General features: G+C 48.7%; 1 protein-coding gene across 1 annotated transcript in view; it reads right to left on the reverse strand.

The window, feature by feature from the left end:
* Positions 1 to 21,295, reverse strand: part of GRK1 (G protein-coupled receptor kinase 1) — a 957,106-nt gene that overhangs the window by 75,822 nt on the left and 859,989 nt on the right. The gene's annotated exons all lie outside the window — the stretch shown is intronic.

Genomic DNA, 21,295 nt, shown 5'->3' on the forward strand with positions numbered 1-21,295 from the left:
GTTATAGAAAAAGGGAGGGAAAAGGCAAAGTTATGAAAGCCCACAATTTCAATACTTTTCAAAGAACCACAGTGAGGCAGGTTAGGCAAAGTCTACTGGAGAGCAAGGAAGTTCAAATGCCCGGCCCACTCTTAGAGAGAGCAAGCGAAATGTGTCCAGGATCACACAGTGGGGTTATGCCCAAAGAGTCTTTGTAGATAGTTCATAAAAGATTGAGATCAAGTCAGGAAAAGTTAGTTAACAGGCCCCAGGCTAACCCAGGTTAGAAAGTCGAGGATTTACTGTCACCCCGAACGATCTGTCGCAAGGGAAGCCAGGCGGGACACAGTACCTGAAATGGGAAGAACGCTCCAGCGGGGGCAGTTGTTCCTGGCAGCGGGTGCAAGTCGGTGTTTCGTCTAGAGGAAGAGGAGGTCTCGACGTGGAGGAAAGATGAAGGTCGCTGAACTGCCAGGGAAGAAACCAGCCGCTGAGTTCTCCGGTTACAAGGTACTACCCTTTTCTTCGCTGTAGTGGTAAACCGCGGTGTTCCGGTTGCCGAGGTGCTTGGCACAGGCAAGGCGGCCACGACATGGTCCAGGAAGGTGAAAAGACGGGCAAACTGGTTATCCCCACCAGTCAAAGGAAGAAGACTCTCCGGACTGGAGATCTCCTCTGTCGTCAGGAAAAGTGGTGAGACGGTTCAGCAGGGCTCCACCGGTGGTGTCGTCGTTGCAGGTCGGCTCGGCTTCTCCCTCCTCGGATTCTTTAGGTCCTGTGGCGACTTCTGAAGTTCCAGTCCCCAAAGCCCTGCTTTTATGCAGAAAACCCCCATTCATTCAGCCTAGCTGTCACTCAAACATGCTAAGTGGTGAGCCAGGAGGCTCACCACTTGGGCCAATCACACAAGAGTGCGACTTGAGTTGCCGAGGCAACTCAGTCCAGGGTGCCTAAACCCCCTCCCACACCCTGTGTGACAGAGTGGCACCACTTTAGGAGGCTTCTGTGGAGAAGCCTGCCAAAAAGTGGAACAAAGGGCTCGAGTTGGGTTGGAATTGCCCCGACCAGTACGTCCACAATTGGATGGTTTGTACTGGTTCTGTTCACAATTTAAGACTAGTAAAGCCATTGGTGACTTTACATGCCCTGGGAGACAGTAGTCAGTCCCAGGGTATAGAGTCTATGTTTGGGGGTCGCTACGACACCCCTGGGTTACTGCACGGAGGGTGCTTTGTAACCCATAAACCAAAAACACATGAAGCCCTATGTGGTAAAGGACCCCATAGCCCATAAAACACATACAAAGTCAAAGGAACACCTCAAATCATGTCTAAGAGTGGGAGAAAAAGAGTCTCACTCTTAGCAGGAGAAAAATATAAACCCCAAAAATCCAGCAAAGCTGCTGGGGTACTCACTAAGTTTAGGAAATTAGCCTTAACAGAGAATTCTCCCTAACACACGGGTAACATTGAGTCTCTGGGGGAAAGTGAGGAAGGGTAGAGTTCCTTTGAGAAGGAAGAGCTGAAAGTGGGAATTCTTGACAATGTGCTGAATATGAGGGATGGAGGAAAGGGAGGAGTCGAAGATGACTGAGAGATTACTGGCTGGATCCACATTTTCCTCTGATATAGCTGTCTTCAATTTAGATGTGCCTGTGTGCCTTCGGGCAGTTCAATGCAGACTGTGTCTGCCTCAGTTAACTGCCAATAGGAAAGTTACAGTCTGGCCTATGAACTGTTAAAGGGGATCAAAGGGGAACCACAGTATGGTTGCTATTTAGGATTTTGCCTCAGTCGAAGGCTGTTGATCAGGTGTGACATGGCCCCAGTGATTGTGTATCGTGGATGTACCAAATTTATATGGTCAGTTGTGGACTTCTGGAGATCATTGTGTACAGTTGCAGCAAGGTTTGGGAGTGAATACTTCATATATGAGAGATAAAATATTCTCTTTATATTTGCCTGCAGGGTTTACAATTTTTTCCTGCCCGGAAGAAGGTGGTTGGGAATAGGAGGCCTGTCGAAACGCCAAGTTAAGGATAGACTATGCGCACCTCTGTGTAGATACTTGCACAAAAGTTATAGCAGAGCATTGGACTTAGGCTCATGAATGGTGGCGTAGGCAAACTACATACTGGACGTAGGCCCTGGTGTTATAACACAGCCACAGCAGGAAAAGATCTACTGTTTGATTAAGGATTGGCTTGTGTTGGGTTAGAAATATAGGAAAATAATTTATATTTTAAAAAACATTGTCTTTTCTTGTTTCATTTTGTTACACTACGGCAGCAAAGAGCTTTCTTACGGCAGCAAAGAGCTTTCCCACCATGGACTCCGTTTTGGCATCGTTACAAGTTGCCTTGGAAACTGTTCAGGTTACGGAAACGTGCTAATCAGCTGATCGGACGTGCTTCACTTACACGGAAGCCACGCCCCCTTGTTCCTTAAAGCCTTCAGCCGTGGGAACTTCATTGCTGCTAATTGTACGTTACTAGGTGTCTTTTCGTAGCCCGCCTACGGCACTGTTTGCCTTCCTCGGATTGCCCTCAGTGAACCTTTGACTCTGAACTCTCGTTACCAGACCTCGGCTTTGTATTCTGTTTCTGCTTATCTGGATTACCCTAAGGACTTGTTGCCACAGTAGTTAAACCGCAGGAGCCTCCCCGCTCAACCTTCAGTTCTACGGGCTCTGCGGTTCTTCACTTCTGCTCAAAACTGAACTCCAGTTCTCATTCATCTTACGCTTGCACAAACGCCCTTGCTTTCCAACTGGAGTTTCTGGCTCTACGATCAAGGTCTGCTGAGATCCGCTGCGCGCGACATTGCTTCGTCCTTTTCTTCCTGTTCTATCTGAATCATCTATTTGGACTATAAGATCATTCTTACCAGTGCTGCTTATTAAGGACTTCCTTTGCTCCAACTATCTGATTAACTGTGTTCACATACTGAGAGACTATTTGTTCTTTCTACTGAAGTGCATTTACGAACGCTTTCCAGGACATGCACCAACCCAGCCCTAGTGCGTCCCTCGTGCCGTTCGGGTTGTCCTCCCTATACTAACCTTCCCATTTTATTATTTTTTCCTGTCGTTTTCATCAACCATTTGGATTCTGTACTCCTTATTGAAACTGGTCCAGGGTTTCCTCTCAGGACTACTCACATACACTATCTCAGGTACCGGCGGTTCTATTGTGTTTAATAGAATTAATTAAAACGAAACAAGTTAGGCATTATACTCAAAGCCTTTCCGTATCTCTTGCAGCATTGGTTTGGCGGTGCGCTCAATCCCGCTCTTTTGCATTATAGATTACTCTCTTGTTCTTACATAAATAGCAGAGGGGTACATTGTGTAAAAGAGCCCCTCTCGAAGAGGAAGCCTGATTCTTGAAATCAGGGGAACTGGGTTTTCGGAGACGTCTACGGCTCATCCTACATCTCGATCCAGGTTGGGGTCACGCATACCTTCCGGCTCGGTGAGTAACACATTTGTATATGTGTGTTAGTCCTACATGTTGGATGAGCAATTTCTATTTTGTTCATAACCAAAAGAATTGGAGCACTAGCACTTTCGGCATTAATGCAATTTAGGAACAGTTGTTGGGAGCTATGTTACCAACAGATGTTTACATGTTTTGAATTGCACATTAACCTAGGAATAGAGATGAACAAAGGGGAAGACTATAGGACACTTGGGTTGGAATGACATCAAATATTTTGTGCGGCTAATTTGAGTCTACGTGTCTTTTATGTGATGAATTTATGTCAATGTGTTTTTTGTGAATGTAAATTATACATGTAAGGTTTTAGATCAGGTCTTGATAATAAAAAAAAATAATGGTTTTATCATTACCTTGCCCTTGGCAATTAGAAGAAAGTTTTGAATTCAGCAATTGAATCTACATATGTCAGGGGCCTCTTGTTATGTTGTAGTCACTTTCCCGTTTGGCATTGGCACCTCCTTCTCCGCTTTATCTCCTTATCTCTAGTCTTGTATTCTTACTGAGCAGTCTTCGTTTCCTCCTTGATGCTTCATCGCATTTTACTCCTTTCCTCCTCCCCGCTTGCCTTTTCACTCCTTCATTTATCCCCATCTTCGTCCCCACTATATGTTTCTCTCCTTTGTTTTTAGATTGCTTGCTACCACCTCCTAGATGTTTTCTATATCTTCCTCCACGGTTGTCTCTGTGTTTTACTTATCTGCTTTCACCCTTCTACATCTCTTCTCCTCTCTGGTTATTCTTGACCTCTTCCTTCCCTTTAGTTGTTCTTTCCACCTTGTTCTTTCCGCCTTCTTCTCACCCTCCTTCACCTTTATCACACTCCTCTTATTGGTCACATCCTCCTTCACTTCAATCTTTCTCCTCCTCCCCACCTCCTCTCTGCCTCTAAACCCGTCGCGTTACTGTTCTGCATTCCCCAGCTCTATACGCCTGCAACTCCTGACTCCAACACCTTTCCAAAACTCGTGGGCCTTTTTTATAAGCCAGTCGGTCTGCCTCCTGACATTGTAATTGCTTAATGACACTTATCTGGAATGTGCTGTCATACAAGCTTTTTGATTGGGCGTATCGCAGCCTGACTATGAAAGACCCAGCTGATGTTGATTCTTTGTATGTGTGGTAATCTAGCCCTGCAGTCCGATGTTTCAGTGCAGAAGCAGTTAGGGAGAATTCTCATAAATGTGCTAATTCCCTTCACATTAGAGACCCCCAGCAACTTTGCTGGACTTTGAGGACTTGATTTTTTTTACCTGGAAAGAGTGTCAGCCTTTTTTCCCACTCTCTCATGTATTTTGATGTGTTTTACTGTTGTGTTCTTTGATTATGGGGTTTTAGATAGCTCCATGGGCATCATCTTTTCACGTGTGTCACACAGCACCCTCAGTGCAGTGACACAGGGAAGCCTTTTAGGCTGTCCCAGGTAAGTTTTACATACCTTCTCTGGGATAAACTACTGTTTCCCAGAGAATGTAAAGTTAAATTGACTTTACTAGGCTTTTTTAATTCCTAGACCCAGCACACACTATCTTACAATAGAGTGCTGGAGGGGTTACCTAGTATCCCCTATGTCTAAAATCTCATGTAGCAGTCAAATGCTACCCTTTCCTATCGAAATGGCTGGCGGCAGTGGTTTTACAACGAACTACCATGATTTTTCCCGACCATGAAGACCGGTAGATAAAAATCACGGGAGTCATGTTTTTCAAGATGGCGTCTGAGCCCCCTTTGTTTAAACAGGTCCCAGTCTTCTTTTTTCACCATTTCTATTTGGAACGGTCCTTCTAGAGTTCGTCTCTGCGTGTCAAACTAGGTTTGGTCCCTTTGTTCCTACGCCTTTGGCGGGTTTCAGGACTGAAGACCGCCTCTGGTGCCCAAGTTTCTGGGGTGGGCAGGCAGTGAGCGAGTTGCCCGAAACTCCCTGTGCTTAGTCTCCTAGGAGACCCAAATGCACTCTGGCGTGATTGGCTGGCTGACTGTCTGGCCAGGACAGTCACTCTGCTGGGTGAGTGGCAGCTAAACTGGAATGAATGGGAGAAAACGGTTTATAAGGCGAGTCTCTTGGACTGGAAAGCAGAGTCGAACACTGGAACGAAAGAACCGAAGATGACCTGGAAGAGGACGGCTGCTGCAACTACTGGACTGTTGGTTTGCCCCGTAGAGCCCTGCTGCAGGGCCGAATCGCCAAGCTCACCTCGACAGAAAAGCCCTTCAAGGACAACTTCTTCCTTTGAGTTGGTAGGACCAATCAACTTGTAAGCCACCTGGATACCATTCTCAGAGCTGGTTAGGATTAACAGGGGGAAGGACACCAGCTTGTGTGCTTGAAGGACAGCAACTGGAATTGAAGATTTGCCCATTTGCCAGCTTTGTGACCAGTCCTTGTGCCTTGCAGGAGTCCCCCGACGTCCTGCCTCTTGTCCCCACGACTGAGGCTCAGGAACAGCGAGATCTGCAGGAACTGCCAGGAACAGAAGTCTTCAGCTGCATCTTTTTCTTCAAAATAAGGTACTGTGAAATCCCAACCGAGAGAACGTACCTCTCACTGCGAAAGTGCGTCAACTTTGGCAACTTGCAGGCCTAGTCAGCTTGTGACCTGACATACAAACCTTTCTTCTGCTAACTACTTCTAAGAACTGTGGCAAAGACCTTTCCGTTTTAAATACCAGAACCATTTTTACTTATACAAGACACTAGCCCATTGACGTTGGCCTACCTATTGCATTGAATCAACTCCTCCATAGTAACTGTAATATTCGTCTTATTAATTTATGCCTTTTTGCTCCTACTTCAAGGGAGCTCAACTGCTTAGTAATCAGTACTGTAGTATAATGTTTGTGTGATATTGGTTGCCTCATTTAGTGAATGCTTTATAAATGATTGTGTAATACATTAAGAAGTGTTTTACCAAGAAACCTTGAGTATAAGTGTCTGTCTGAATACTTGTCATTTTAGACCTTTGTGTAACACCCTTACTAGTTCGCATTCCCTCTTGAGATAAGCCTGGCTGCTCAGCTCGCTACCAAAAATTGTGTGTTACAGACCTATACCAAAGGTTGGTTTTGCTTAGTAGTCCTAGTAGTCCTAGTTGTGTGTAGTGGTCCCAGAGGGTACTGCATACAAACTTTGCCTAACAGGAGCCAATTGTTTTTTCATGTCTTCTGTCTACGTCATGGGTAAGCATTTGCGTTATTGCGCTGATCCATGTTATGAGAGCTCCTGAGTGTCATGTCCCTGCAACACTGTGTGGGGAAGAGTGGTGAACAGATTGTGTCCATTCAGACCAACTCCTTCAAGTTGCATTGCCCCAATTGAGGGACCCTGCTACAGTCTTCCTGCAGGCCACCTTGTTCAAAATGTCCTCCTCGTCAAAGCCACTCCACTTTTCTGTTCACACAAATTGTACCAATATTTTAATTGGGACTTGACTTGCGTTAGAAACATTATATCCTTAATGAAGGGTGATTGCAACCTCCCAATGAATACTAGGGATTCTTACAAACAGGCAGAAGGGTTTCAGTAGCCAAAGTATTGTTCAGACAGTGGGGTAGGGATAGGCTGGAAGACCTGAGGGAACCACCATTTCCCTTCGGAGGGGTCAATTTCACACTCCAAGTGACCTCCCTGGCCCTCATAACACCCTCACGCCCATCCTCTAACCCAAAACATTACACTTCATCACACAAACGCTTCTCTCCTTATAGTGTGGGGGTGGACTGTGGTTTTCCTTCCCACCATTTTACCTGATGAGCGTTCTACATTGATTTGAGAACATATGAGGGACTTATTTGGGGATGTCACCTCCTTGGCCTTGCGCCCTTTGTTTTCTTTAAAGTCTTGTGGAAGTGTTGCAAGTGTGTGAAAGCAAACAGAGGCTTGAGTTCTTCTACTGTGAATCACATAGTTGAGTATAGGATTGCTTCACACATATACATGCACCACAAAGAAGCTATATGATGCAGCCACAATTAGATCCAATGCAAATTTTATTGTCAAGTGATAATCGTGTATATGTGTGAAGCAATCCTATACTCTACATTGATTAGAGGCACAGGCTTTGCTGACATTCAGATCCTGACAGTTTTACAGTTTTTGTCTTTCAATCCTGGTGGAATGGAGGCTGAAGGCGACCCCATGTCTACCTTTATTGTAGATATGTATGGGATTTGCAACACACAAACCTAGCTGGAAAGCAACTAAATCCTATCCATGAGGGATGCACCCAGGGGTTTACAAGTAGTAATAGGTGTAACAGAGGAGCTTTATGTGATTTAAAGGAACACTCACCTCACCCTTCTTCAGGACCTATCCCAATGTCCGTAGCACTTCAGGTGGTTCTGCAGAACTGGTTTCCATTGCCGTCTATAGCATGTTTTTATGAGTATTGTCACACAGGATGCCGGGATCAACAGATGAGCCATTCACAACTTTTGTAGTTCAAAGATTTTCGCTGTGGGAAAATTCCAAAAGGAGGGCCAAAACAACAAATAAAATTGTTATAGGTCATCCACATAAAGAGAAGAAAGTGAAAGCGGACTCCTTGCACAGGCTTTTCCATGCCTCTCATGAGTGGTAGCAGATCGGCCATCGTCAATTTTTTCAGAAATGGGGTCCTCCCTGGCACTGTGAGCAACTGTCTCTGTATCTGGAGTAAGCCTCTCGTCAGAGGTTGGGTCACTACTCCCTAGAAGATGCCTTCAGCCTGAATTGATCAGGGAGGTTTCTTTACGCATTTCCTCCCTTTCCTCTAATTTTTTCTAAACAATATTTGTATTGAGCACTTGTAAGGCGCTTATACAACTGAATAGGTTTTCAAAGCACCACAATTCAGCAAACTACGCAACTTCCTGGTGTCCCGCAGTCATAGCCTAATCTTGGTGGCTCCTTACTGTCCTCAACAAACATGGTTTTGGGGCCATCTCCTGCTCTCTAGGAGAGTATTTCATCCCATCCTCAGGACGCAGAATCTCCTAATACAGCAGGGAGGTTTGGCTACTTTTCCATGCCTACCCTTGCTGTGCTTGAGCATCTCGTTCTTTAAGAAGTTTTATACACCAATGCTGGGCGCTCTGATGCTAACATTTTGGTCATGCAGGCCCTAGGAAATATTCCACAAGAAGTCAATATAAGAGTAAATTGCTAACATTTTTTTGCTGGTCTCTATGGAAGAACCTCAATTCTCTTAAGGCCTCATTAGACAATGTTTTGCCTTTCATTACTTTTTTAGCAGATACAGGCATTCAGGTTCAGCCCTGTAAGCATTATTTGTCTGCCATAGCCGGCTACCTTAATTCTTCTGAGGAGTCTTTCTTTGAAGAATGAAATCGTTAAGCTCCATTTTGAAGGGCTTCTACATCCCCTATTCAGAGAACCTCTTCTATGACACCTTAATGTGTTTCTGGCTCTCATTATTGAAGGTCCATTGAACCTCTAAATATTTTGTGTCTTGGACCTTCTCGCATGGAGAATTGCCTTTTTGGCGGCCATTACTTCCTCGAGGAGGATGAGCAAGCTTCATTCTCTTTCTTCAGAAGATCCTTATATTACCTTCCATAGAGCTAAGGCTGTCGTCTTTACTGTGCTATCATACATTCCTAAGATTTTGTCTGGTTTTTGCTGAACTCATGAGATTGCTTTGCTGGTCTTCCACCTGACCTCACACTTCCTCAGCCGAGGAGACTTTGCACAATCTTGATGTGGCAAGAACTCTGAAGTTCTACCTGGATAGAATCAAGTCTTCAGGAAGTCTGACTGTCCATTCAATACTGGTCTTTACCGTATGAACAGAGCGAGTAAAACTACAACCTCTAGATGGATGGTATATGGTTTTTCTAAGGGTAACAAACTTACTGGTCTCCAAGTTCTTGAAAGATTACATGCTCATTCTACCAGAGCTAAGGCAGCATCTATGGCCTTCCTGAAACATATCCCCTTTGAAGATGCATTTAAGGCTGCTACCTCAGCTACTTCCATGCTTTCGTGAGGCATTATTCTTTGGATCCCTCCTCCAGGAGGGATTCTCTCTTTGGCAAGAAAGTACTGCACAACCTTTTTCCTTGATTCTGTCTCCTCCGCCCATTTCATAGATCTGCATAGTCTGGGATCCCAACCAGTTGGGAAGGAGGGAGAGCAGACTCTGTAGTACAATACATTATATTCATGGTGATCCCAGTGCTCCTAATTCTTGCTCTCCTTCCTTCACTACGCCTTCAGAACTGCTCCTACACACATATGCCGTATCACAATGAAAAAACAGCAGAATTGCAAGGTGTGCGTTGGTGACGCATGTCTGGTGGTGTGCCGGGCACATGGAGGGATCTCATGATGTTTAAAAATCTCCTCATTACTAACACCAACTAATCACCTTGATTGATTTACAGCTTAAATCCTCCCACCTCCCTTGTCTAGGCCGGTTCCCTCCTGGGGAGGCTTCACTCAGCACACTGATTGTCTTCTTCAGCCTTCAGTGTCTCTGTTTATCTCACCCCTGGTCTGGCCTCACCCTATCTCCAGGATCTATCCTCAAACCACCTCAGTGTTCTCTCGAGACTCGTCACTCTCATCCAAACTCCCATCATGCTTCTTCTCAAAGTTCTGGCCTTCCCACTCAAAACACCCATGTCGTCAGATTGCGCCTATGAGCTTTTATTACCAATGTTTTCCTTATCCCTGGTCTGGGCTCGTTGTGAGGATCTCCACATGTGTCCTGAAATTGGTAAGGGCTGCTGCCTACAGGCTCATGTGAATTTACTCATTGTATCACTTGTGGGAACACTGAAATCTGTCTGGGCCTTTGAAGCAAGTTCTTTTCTACTGCATGATCTTTGGTAAATTAACAGTATTTTTTTGTTTCATATGTTATTACATTTAAAGCAACAAAAAGGAATATCAAAACCTATATTACAGAGTGTTATGGTGGTAGGAATCAGGAACGTCCCTCAGGCCTGATGGTCACCCATAGAGTTCATTGAATGTACACCACATCTCATAATCCTCACTCTCGTGTTTGATAGGAGACGTTTTCTTTAATGGAAAGAACAACTAAACTATGTAGTCAGTCCTCAGAAGATGGCTTAGCGCTGTCTGTGTTATTTGTTTTTGTTTCTTAGCCATTGAGAGAGCTTTTTAAGCCATTTCAGTTTCCCATTTGTTGTGGAATGAAGCCCAATGTGTTGGCAGTCCACAACGGTCAAAATGCTAGGTCTATAATTAACTCTATGCGTTTAAGGCTTCCCAAAATTCTCTTACTCTAATCCTGTACCTGTACCAGAACATATGAATGGTGGATCCTATCTCTTTCTTACAAGACCAGCAGAAGTTAACAGGAAGCAGTTCACATGACCACATTCTCCATAGTAACCAATACAAATAGTGAATATTCTCCAGCATGGGGTCTGGCATGGATTCACATGCTCATGAATATTCCCCATCGTCAGGCTGGGAATCCTCGGTAGAGAAAAATCAGTATCAGTTTCGTTTCTGATCTGTCTTTCGTAGTAGTAACCAATCACTGATCTCTGCGTCATACTGACCACAGCCAATGACTGCCATCTCCCTAAGCCCCGCCTCTGGCAGCCATCTTCAGATTTTTACCGCACGTTCAAGTGTTGGGATCCTCGTGCTATTGCTCTCGAGTTTTAGTGCTTTTTTCGCGCTTTTTCTTAGGAAAATGTTCTCTTTTTCGGTCAAAAGAGCCTCAAGCTCCACCGTTTCTTTATCCGACCAACGGGGACCTGTGTCGGATTCTTCTACGCCCCTCAAGGGTGAAGATTTCGTCGAGCCACGCTTTTGGAGGACCCCAGAAGTTTCTCAGGCCCATCGCGATCATGGCCCAGGAGAAGGGAAGCTCGACTCCCGGAAAGCTGTTCAGGGTCTGCCCTGGATGCCAGCTTCAGAATGTCTTTAAGGAGGACGAACACTCCCTTTGCCTCTACTACCTGCATAAGGACAAGACGCACGTGGAGAAGGACTGTGCTTTTTGCGGCAATATGTCGGAGCGGACCATGAAGGACCGCCATCTGCGTCTCGCCAACTGGCTGGAAGGGAAGAGCCCGTCAGGCGAGAAGAAGAAGAAGAAGTCCGAGCGGTCTTCTAAGACCTTTGAGGGCGCCCCGGCGACGGGGGCCCAACAGAAGGCCAAGCAGCGCGAGTCCGCTGGCACCGGGAGCGCCGAACGGTCAGGCTCTACGGGCGCCAGGCAGGGCGCATCCTCCCCGGCGCCATCATCCACGAGCCAACGCTCTGGCTCGGGTAAGAGGAAGGCCGAGCACCCGGCGAAGCTCCTGGAGAGACCCCGGTCGAGCTCGAAGGCCCCATCGGAGGGGGAGCGAGGCGGTGACCCTCCCCCCAAGGAGAAGGCGGTGAGCGCACCTAAGGTGGTGAAAGCCTTGATCCACTCGGCCAAGGCCTCTATCGAGACAGTCGCGGCGGCCCTGGCTCAGCCTGTGGAGGCTACACCAGTGGTGGCGACCTCGGGGCCCAGAGTCTCCCTGCCACCGCAGAGGGAGTCCTCTTTCATGCCCATCGACAGGACCCCCGTGAAACCTCCGACGGGGAAGAAAAGGGGGGGCAGGAGGTCGTCGTGGATTCGGCCTCAACCTCTGAGGAGGAGCTGATCGAAGTCTTAAGCCACGGCGTTGCCGTGGAAGAAGACCAGCCCGTCGGGAGGGACCCCGACGTAGGAGACGATGAGAACGTCGAGGGTGCCGACGGGGCTCCTGACCGCCCGTCGGACTCCCCTCAACCAGTGCCTCAAGACAACTCGGCGGCCATTTTGTTGGCTATACAGTCCTTATGCTCTGAGATAAGGACGAGATTGCCGTTACCACCAACGGAGGAACCTCTCCCGACGGGGGACCCAGAGCCAGGCCCTTCTGGGAGCCCTCCGCCTAAGAGAAGAAGGATTCATCCTCCACCTCTTTTTCAACCATCGCGCCCTGCTCAGCCCTCCTCCCCGTCCACGACCCGTGGGGATGATACGGGGACTGACACGGCCGCGACGGGCACAGACGACGAGGTTTACGACGACGATCTCCCGTCGTCACCTCCTCCCCGGGCCTCCCCACCTGAGGAGATTGGATCGTTTCATGCCATGATCGCCAGGGCATCCAAGCTTTTCCAGCTCTGCCCGGAAGAGAAGAAGAAGGAAGGTTTCCTTTATCAATGGTGCGAGACCAAGAGGAAGACGGTCCTCGCTGTACCTCTACTGGACGATATCTGGGATGAGGGTCTCGCCCTCCTCAAGAACCCATCCACAACGCCTGCGAGAAGGGATCGGTACGAGAAGAAGTACTGGGTCCCGGACGCGGCCCCCCTTGAAGCCTACAGGGGACGAGGCAAGTCGGGCGGATCCCGCTGTCGTCGCCAAGGAGGACAAGGCGGCGAAGCCTCGTCGAAGCAGGACTGAACCGGCCGTGGGGTCGGGCCCCCACCGAAGCACCCCGGTGGGAGGCCGGCTGGCGAGCTTCGTCAGCGTGTGGGAGTCCATCTCCACCGACCGTTGGGTGCTGGACGCCCTGGCCCAGGGTCACGCGCTTGAGTTTCTAAAGAAGTGCCCGCGCGTCCCCCCCGTGGCCAGGAAGGAACATCACGTCCCTCAACTTCTCTTGGAGGTAAAGGCGATGCTCAAGAAAGGCGCCATCGAGCTCGTCCCAAAGAGGCTTCGGGGCTCCGGAGTTTACTCAAGATACTTCCTCGTGAAGAAGAAGACGGGAGGATGGCGTCCCATCCTGGACCTACGACGACTGAACAAATTCATCAAGGCACAGAAGTTCCGGATGGTCACCCTCCAGCACGTCTTGGGTCAACTGGAGGAGGGCGATTTCCTGTCATCGTTGGATTTGGAGGATGCGTACTTCCATATCCCCATCCTAAAGGGACACCGAAAGTTTCTCAGATTCGTGGTCCAAGGGCGTCACTGCCAGTTCAGAGCCCTTCCCTTCGGATTGAGGTCGGCACCCAGGGTGTTCATCAAGTGCCTCGCACCGGTGGCAGCGCGGCTGCGCCTGGAGGAGATCCACGTCTACCCCTACCTGGACGACTGGCTCATCCGAGCAAAGACAAAGGAGCTCGCCGCGGAGCACACGGCGAGGACCGTCCAACTACTCACGGACCTGGGATTCTCAATAAACTACGCCAAGTCCCACCTGGTGCCCGCTCAAGACGCACTGTTTCTGGGAGCGAAGCTCGACACAGTGGCGCTTCTGGCCTCTCCGTCGGAGGAAAGGACGAGGGCCATCCTGGGCAAGGTTCAGCGGATGCTGGTTGCGGACGCGGCCAGGGTGAGGTCCATCAAGTCCCTCCTCAGAATGATGTCTTCTTGCATTTATCTCATCCGCCTGTGCAAGCTTTGGATGCGCCCGTTACAGGAGTTCCTGTACGCCCGCTGGATCTAGACGACAGGCAGCTTCGAGGACAGGATCACACTCGACGAGAGCTTCCGACGAGCGATCCGGTGGTGGGGCACCCGCGCGCATCTGACGGCGGGCATGGGCTTCCAGACCCCGGGCCACCAGAAGACAGTGACCACGGATGCCTCCCTGGAAGGGTGGGGAGCGCACACCGAAAATCTGCACGTGAGGGGCCTTTGGCTGCTGACGGAGAAGTCCCTCCATATCAAAGTCCTGGAAATCCGTGCAGTGTTTTGGGCCCTCAGGTCCTTTCTTCCGTCCCTCAAGGGCAAGGTGGTGAGGATCTTCACCGACAACACCACCACCATGTTCTACGTCAGGAAGCAGGGCGGTACCAGATCCCCAGCCCTGTCCAAGGAGGCACAGGATCTGTGGCATTGGGCCGTCGCCCAAGGGATGTTTCTGGTGCCGTTTCATCTGGCAGGGATAAAAAACACCATCGCCGACTCGCTCAGCAGGGAGCTGCGCTCGTGCCACGAGTGGGAACTACGACAGGATCTAGTGGACCACCTCTTCCGACGATGGGGCACACCCCAGATCGATCTGTTCGCGACGGTGACCAACTCCAAGTGCCAGCAGGTTTCCCCAGCCGAGGAGCATGGGCGATGCTTTCTCATTCCCCTGGGAGGGCCTGTTCCTATATGCGTTCCCCCCATTGCCGCTGCTGATCCGGCTCATCAACCAGCTCAAGAGGTCACGGTGCAGGACGATCCTCGTTGCACCTGCGTGGCCGAGGCAGATATGGTTCCCGGACCTTCTGGACTTGTCAGCGTCCCCGTCAATCAAGCTGCCAGTGAACGTGGATCTTCTCTCCAGGGAAGGAGGCGCCATCCTCCATCACGACCCGAAGTCGCTGAACTTGCAGGCCTGGCTCCTGCAGCGTTAGAGTTTGGAGGTTACGACATACCGGCCGACTGCAGAGAGGTTCTTGCAAAGGCCAGGGCGTCCTCAACTCTTAAATGCTACGGACACAAATGGAAGAGGTTCTCTGTCTGGTGCCACGCACAGAAGATTAACCCTCTACGGATTAGGGCTCCTCAAGTACTGCCGTACCTGCTGACGCTGGCCAAGGCTGGGCTGGCGCACGCTTCCATCAAGATTCATCTTGCTGCGATCTCCCGATACACCAGAACCACGGGACGGACGTCTTTGTGGTCTCATCGTCTGGTGAAAGAATTCATGAAGGGACTGTTCAGATCGTTCCCGCCGGTGAAGGCCCCGGCCCCGGCGTGGGAGCTCAACGTGGTGCTGACCAAGCTCATGGGACCTCCGTTCGAGCCTCTGCACTCAGCTCCGTTGAAGTTCTTGTCGTGGAAAACAGCGTTTCTTGTGGCCATCACCTCCGCACGAAGGGTGGGAGAGATCCAGGCCCTTTCCTGCAAGCCCCCGTACTTGACTTTTCACGAGACGAGGGTAGTGCTCAGGACGCACCCCTCCTTCATGCCCAAGGTGCTTCCACCTCAACAAACCCTTGGTGTTGCCTGTTTTCTTCCCGTCGCCTTCGTCGCCGGCTGAAAGGACTTTGCACTCGCTGGATGTGGCTAGAGCGCTGAAGTTCTACGTGGACCGCACGAAGAGTTTTCGGAAGACGTCACACCTTTTTGTGAACTTTGGACCTGTCAATCAGGGGAAGGCTCTCACGAAGGCTTCCATTTCCAGATGGCTCTCCGGCTGTATCATGTACTGTCATCGGTTGGCAAACCGACCGCTGCCTGGCCGTCCGAGAGCCCATTCCACCAGAGCGATCGCAGCTACCACGGCGTTCCTATCTGGTGTGCCCTTGCTGGACATCTGCAGGGCTGCTACGTGGAGGTCGACGCACACCTTCACGAAATTCTACTGCGTCGATCGGGATCCAGGGAGGAGTCCAGGGTCGGCCAAGCAGTGCTGCGCAACCTGTTCGCCTAAGGTGAGCCTGGTGAGGAGGTAAGAATTGCTTAATGTTGAGTTTTGGATGTAATGCTTAATGTTGAGCCTTTGCCACCTCCCGTGGTTTTGCATGTGTGTACTGCTATGTATTCTTTTATTCATGAGCATGTGAATCCATGCCAGACCCCATGCTGGAGAAGGAACAAGTTACTTACCTGTAACTGTTGTTCTCCAGCATGGCTCTTCACTTGGTCATACTGCCACTTCACGTGCTACCAAATCTGAAGATGGCTGCCAGAGGCGGGGCTTAGGGAGATGGCAGTCATTGGCTGTGGTCAGTATGACGCAGAGATCAGTGATTGGTTACTACTACGAAAGACAGGTCAGAAACGAAACTGATACTGATTTTTCTTTACCGAGGATTCCCAGCCTGACGACGGGGAATATTCATGAGCATGTGAATCCATGCCAGACCCATGCTGGAGAACAACAGTTACAGGTAAGTAACTTGTTCCGTCTTTGGCTCTGTATGACTCAAGTCAAGGTCCACTTTCCATTGAAAGGCACCAGAGCATACTTGATTCCAGTCATAGGGCCTCATTACGACCCAGGCGGTAAGTTACCGCCTGGGCCGTGACTTTACCACCATGGCGTAAACTATGTTTACGCCATGGTGGTTGGCGGACTTACCGCCCCATTCCGAGGTCGGCGGGGCGGTAAGTCCCCAATCCCCATTTACCATTCCCATTTTTGCCCCATAGGGCATAATGGGAGTGGGGAAGGCGTTAATTACGCCACCGTAAATTACGGTGGCGTAATTAACTCCATGGTACCTTAGCGCCATGGATTTTAACACCTGCTAAAAGCAGGTGTTAAAAGCGCCATGGCGCTAAGGGACCTCGTAGTTGGCGGTAAGGGGTCGGCGCAGCTAACGCTGGCGTTAACCCCTTACCGCCAGGGTCGTAATGAGGCCCATAGTGTCTGACCCAGATCAGCCTCCCAGGCTTACCTTGCAAGGAGTTTAAATCCACCTCAAGCGATATGAGCAAATGGTATATTTATGGCTGCCGTAAGCTAGGACGTCTTCAAGAGATGAAGTATTGCAGAAAGCCCATGTTTTACGCATTTAGTGTGGAGAGAAGAGTTGCAAACAAGTTTCGAAGTTGCTGTTAACATTAGAGTTCTTGTGCTTGCAACTTGTACCTCAATTAGGGGAATTCAATATCCAGTAAAGTGCTCCAATCAAAAATCTGCCCTAGCATCCATATTCCAGTTCTCTGCCATTCTTTCCAGGAGATAATATGATTATCAATACATATTGCAGTTTTCCTCCAAAGCACAATTAAAAGGGGATATTTCACGCCTCTAGCCTGGTAGCTTTTCTTACACTCATAAATTCTTGTCCATTTATAGCAACAACAAAAAAATTGGATTTATTGTGTTAAGCTGATTTTCGTTGTTTCTTTCTCCTCCGGGACTTTGGGTCTGCTAGTGGGTCCTTTGGGCTGTTTCTCCTTTGAGGGGGCAATATAGATTTCTCATAGGACTATCCCATGCCATGTGAATGGTAACTCATGGTAACTCATGGGACACTAAAAGACCCAGAAACAGTCAAGGGAATTTGTCACAGGATACCACTGAGCTACCACATTTTTCTTATTCACTGTAAACTCCCCATTTTGTGCAGACTTGCTGCATTCTCCGATGCCACCTTAAAAGCAGCCCATGTTTTGCCAGACCTAGGAGTGGTGGCTACTGCTTGGGCTAACCCTTTGTTAAAAGCCAACAGCCCAGTGTTAAATGATTTTGATGCTCTGACTACAGTTATGTCTTAAGTGTTCAACACTGGGTACGATACCCAGGCCAATAACCTCAAAGTATTGGAGTTAACACAAAGGAGGAAAGGCTTGATGGTGTATGTGTCCATGTTTAATCAGCTGATTGCTAAGAAAAAGAAAAAAAAGCGTGTGTGTTTTACAAGGAACCCATATGTTGAAAAGCATCTTGCCACTTGTGTCCTCCATTACCAACAACTAACCATAATTGCTGGAACTAGGGTTACAGTTAGACACCCTTATGTTTTCTCGCCTCTCCTAAGTATTGTGAGGAACTCAAGATATAAAAAGGAGAGTCACAAACAAGAGATGCAAGTTCAACAACTTTATTGATAACTTTGCAAGGGTTTGGCGACGTCCTAACTGGCCCTGAATCTAAAGTGGGAGTAAACTCGACCAACTTCTGGCCTTCCTGTGGCTGCCTGTCATCCTCCCTTCTCTTCCTTTCCTTTGTTCACCCCTGACGATGTTTCTAGACAAGTTCGATATATGAAAGTCTCCTCAAAACAGGTTCTTCACTGTTCATCCAAAACCATCAAGGACCATATTGACACCATCGCTCCAGCCTTGGCCGACTTCTGCAACCACTCTTTCGCCACTGGAACCTTCCCTGCCCCCCTGAAGCACTCCCTTGTGCACCCTCTTACGAAACCCTCAGCCGACCCCTCCTGTCCGGCCTACTATCGCCCTATCTCCATTACTCCTTTTCTGGGCAAACTCTTGGAAAAGCTGGCCATCTCCCAGCTTAACCTTCACACTGAATCTGTTGGTTGTCTCCATGACCATCAGCCTGGCATCAGAGTGGCCAGAAGCACAGAAACCACTCTCCTGACCATCTGTGAAGACCTGCTCTCAAACCTTGACACTAACCATCCCTCTGTCCTCATCCTCCACGATCTCTCTTCTGCTTTTGATACTGTCAACCATGCCATCCTGCTCAACCGGCTATGTGATAACCTGGGTATCACTGATCAGGCCCTGGCCTGGCTGACCTCCTTTCTCTCTGACCAACCCTCCCAGGTCCAACTTGGATCCTTCCTCTCCTCTATCTCTCTCTCTACCTCTGGTGTTCCCTAGGGGTCTAATCTTTCTCCTTGGCTGTTCAACCAATACTTGGTACCTCTTGCCCATCGCATAGCTGCTCTCTGCTCCAACTTTCATTGCTAAACGGATTACACTCAGCTCGCTTTCAGGCTCCCCTCAGCCGCATCGTCTTCCTCATTTCATCCCGGATTGTCTTTCCACAATCCAGGAATGGTGTGCCACCAATGATCTCTGCCTTAATGGCAGTAAGATGATATCTTCCTCATCGGCTCACTAGCACCTTCCTCTCCTCTCACTCTCTGGCCACCCACTCTGGGCCCTCTTCCTGCACCCCACTGTCAGGCTAAGAACCCTGGGGCATCTTCAACTCCACACTCTTCTTCTCTCCTCACATCTCTGATGTCTCTAGGAAGTCAAACTACCAGCTGCACCTCCTCAGAGGTATTCTTCCTTTCCTCACTTTCCCCCAGAAGCTCATTGTCTCCAGATCTCTGGTTCTCTCTAGACTGGACCACTGCAACAGCCTCTTTCTAAATCTACTTTCCTCTACTCTCTGTCCTCTACAACTCATCCTGAACAGTGCTGCGAGACTTGTCCTTGGCCTCAAGCCCAGGGATCGTATTTCTCCAGCACTGAAATCTCTTCATTGGCTCCCAGTGGCAGCAAGGATCAAGTTAAAGACCTGCTGCATCATCCACAAGGCTTTCTGGGGCCTGGGAACGCAATACCTCCAACTCTCTCTACCGAAATATCTTCCTACTCGAGCTCTTCGCTCATCCACCTCCACCAGGGTCAGTCGCTTCTCGAAGCAACAAGTTGCTGGCAGATCTCGTTCTTCGGCAGGTGCCTCCCTCTGGAACAGCCTCCCTGCCTCTCTGAAACTTGAGCAGAACCATCTCCTGTTCCGCAAACACCAAGACCTTCCTCTTTTCTCATGCCTTCTCTCTTCCTCTGCCCTGCTGATCTCCTGTCTAATACATGCACTGGTCACCTGGCAACCCTCTGAATTCGGCCCAGGACCCTGCCTGTCAAGCTGCAAACCCACACTACCTCTTGGCACCCCCTGCACTTGTGGTCTGTATCTGTAAACCTACAGTCCCCTCTCAAGGTGCAAGGGAAATGTACACAAAATGAAAAGGATAGTGTTCTCAACAAAAGGATCATGATGGCAAAGGGTCTGAAGCAATGGTGAATCCTTTTCCCACGATTTCACCTTGGGACAATGGAATTCAAGCGCATAGGGATTTAGGCAGCACAGTATTTCCCAGTGAGGCCCACTCTGGTTTACTGGGACGAGTCAACAGAATGTTCAGGGTGCTTTCATAATCAAATGTTAGTTTGGACTTTCCAAAAACTAAGGTTGCAAATGTTTTCCACAAATGGACTTCTTTGTCTTGAAACAAAAACCTTAATAGTAGCAATCTTTCATAAACGTCTCAGGGATACCCTTCCCCAGGATTTCTTGGTCAAAGACCTTCGAGATGGCATAGGTTTGGCTTCTTACTATGCCTGACCACTTTGACAACCGTTACCTTTACTTTCTCCGAATGATTTCTGGTACTTGTAGTTGCAAGATTATGGGCTTCTCTCCATCGGGCTCGAACCACTAATTATATAAGTGGTTTCTCTCAGTCAGGCTCATACCTCGTATCTTTCACATCAGCCTCCATCAGTCAAGCTCAGGCCTTCAATACATTTTCCACAGTTCACACAAGCCTCTCTCAGTCGGACTCAGGCTTGAAATGTGTTTCTCCAGCTCACACAAGCTCCCCTCGATCGGGCACAAGCTTCAATCTTTTATTTTCTATTTCCCACAATCCCTTTTGCCTCGGAACTTTGAATAGTCAGGCAAGTTACTACAGAGGCTTTCGACTATGCAGTATCCAACAGCAGGACCACTCTGTGCACATTGTATCGCACTGTCTCTTTAAAGTGTTGATTTTTCTTTACTCGTGGTTGCCGTATTATGCGCAACCTTGTCTTGATACAGTTACTTTCAAGGAAAAACAACCAGGCCTTTGTTCTTCTCTTTTGTTAACTCAATGGCTATGTTTTAATATATTTTTTCGACTGTCTCAGGGTCAAGGTTCCTTTACTTGTAGCTTTATCGAACCTCCCCAATTCAATCATTCACTGGGAGGGAAGCAGGCTTCTCATCAAGGTTCCCCAGAAGGACCACTTCCAGCTTGAGTTATCAGCTGCTTGTTGCAAGTGGGGCACTTTTGCCTGGCTTTTCTGAGAGTTCTCCAAAGCTCGTAAAGTCCTCTGGCTTTCTGCCCTCCAATCTCACATTTGCAGCAGCTCCTAAATCCGGTCCCTTCTCGCTGCCAACCTTGCTCAGAGTATACCTGTGTGCTCTGCCTTTTATCCCAGGTGGGGAAGTTAACAGGTTTCAGGTGGGGATGATTGGAAAGGGAGACCTGACCTTGCCTGGCTTCATTACCGTGACAGAGCCATTGAAAAGAATCAGAGGCAATCTTCATGACTCTGTTCCTGATCTTCCTCGGCCCATTAGTACTGCTAGACTAAGAAGGGAGAGGATAGTTTCCTGCAAAGTAGGATGGGATAGGAGTACGGATTATGTCAAAAGAAAGGGGGGAACAAAAACGGTGGGGTTGGCATTTTCTCCGGTAGTAAGAAGATGCTGATTTTTTAAAGATGTT

The sequence above is a fragment of the Ambystoma mexicanum genome, chromosome 7p (assembly GCF_040938575.1).
Source record: "Ambystoma mexicanum isolate Mex_15411 chromosome 7p, UKY_AmexF1_1, whole genome shotgun sequence".
Classification (NCBI taxonomy): domain Eukaryota; kingdom Metazoa; phylum Chordata; class Amphibia; order Caudata; family Ambystomatidae; genus Ambystoma; species Ambystoma mexicanum.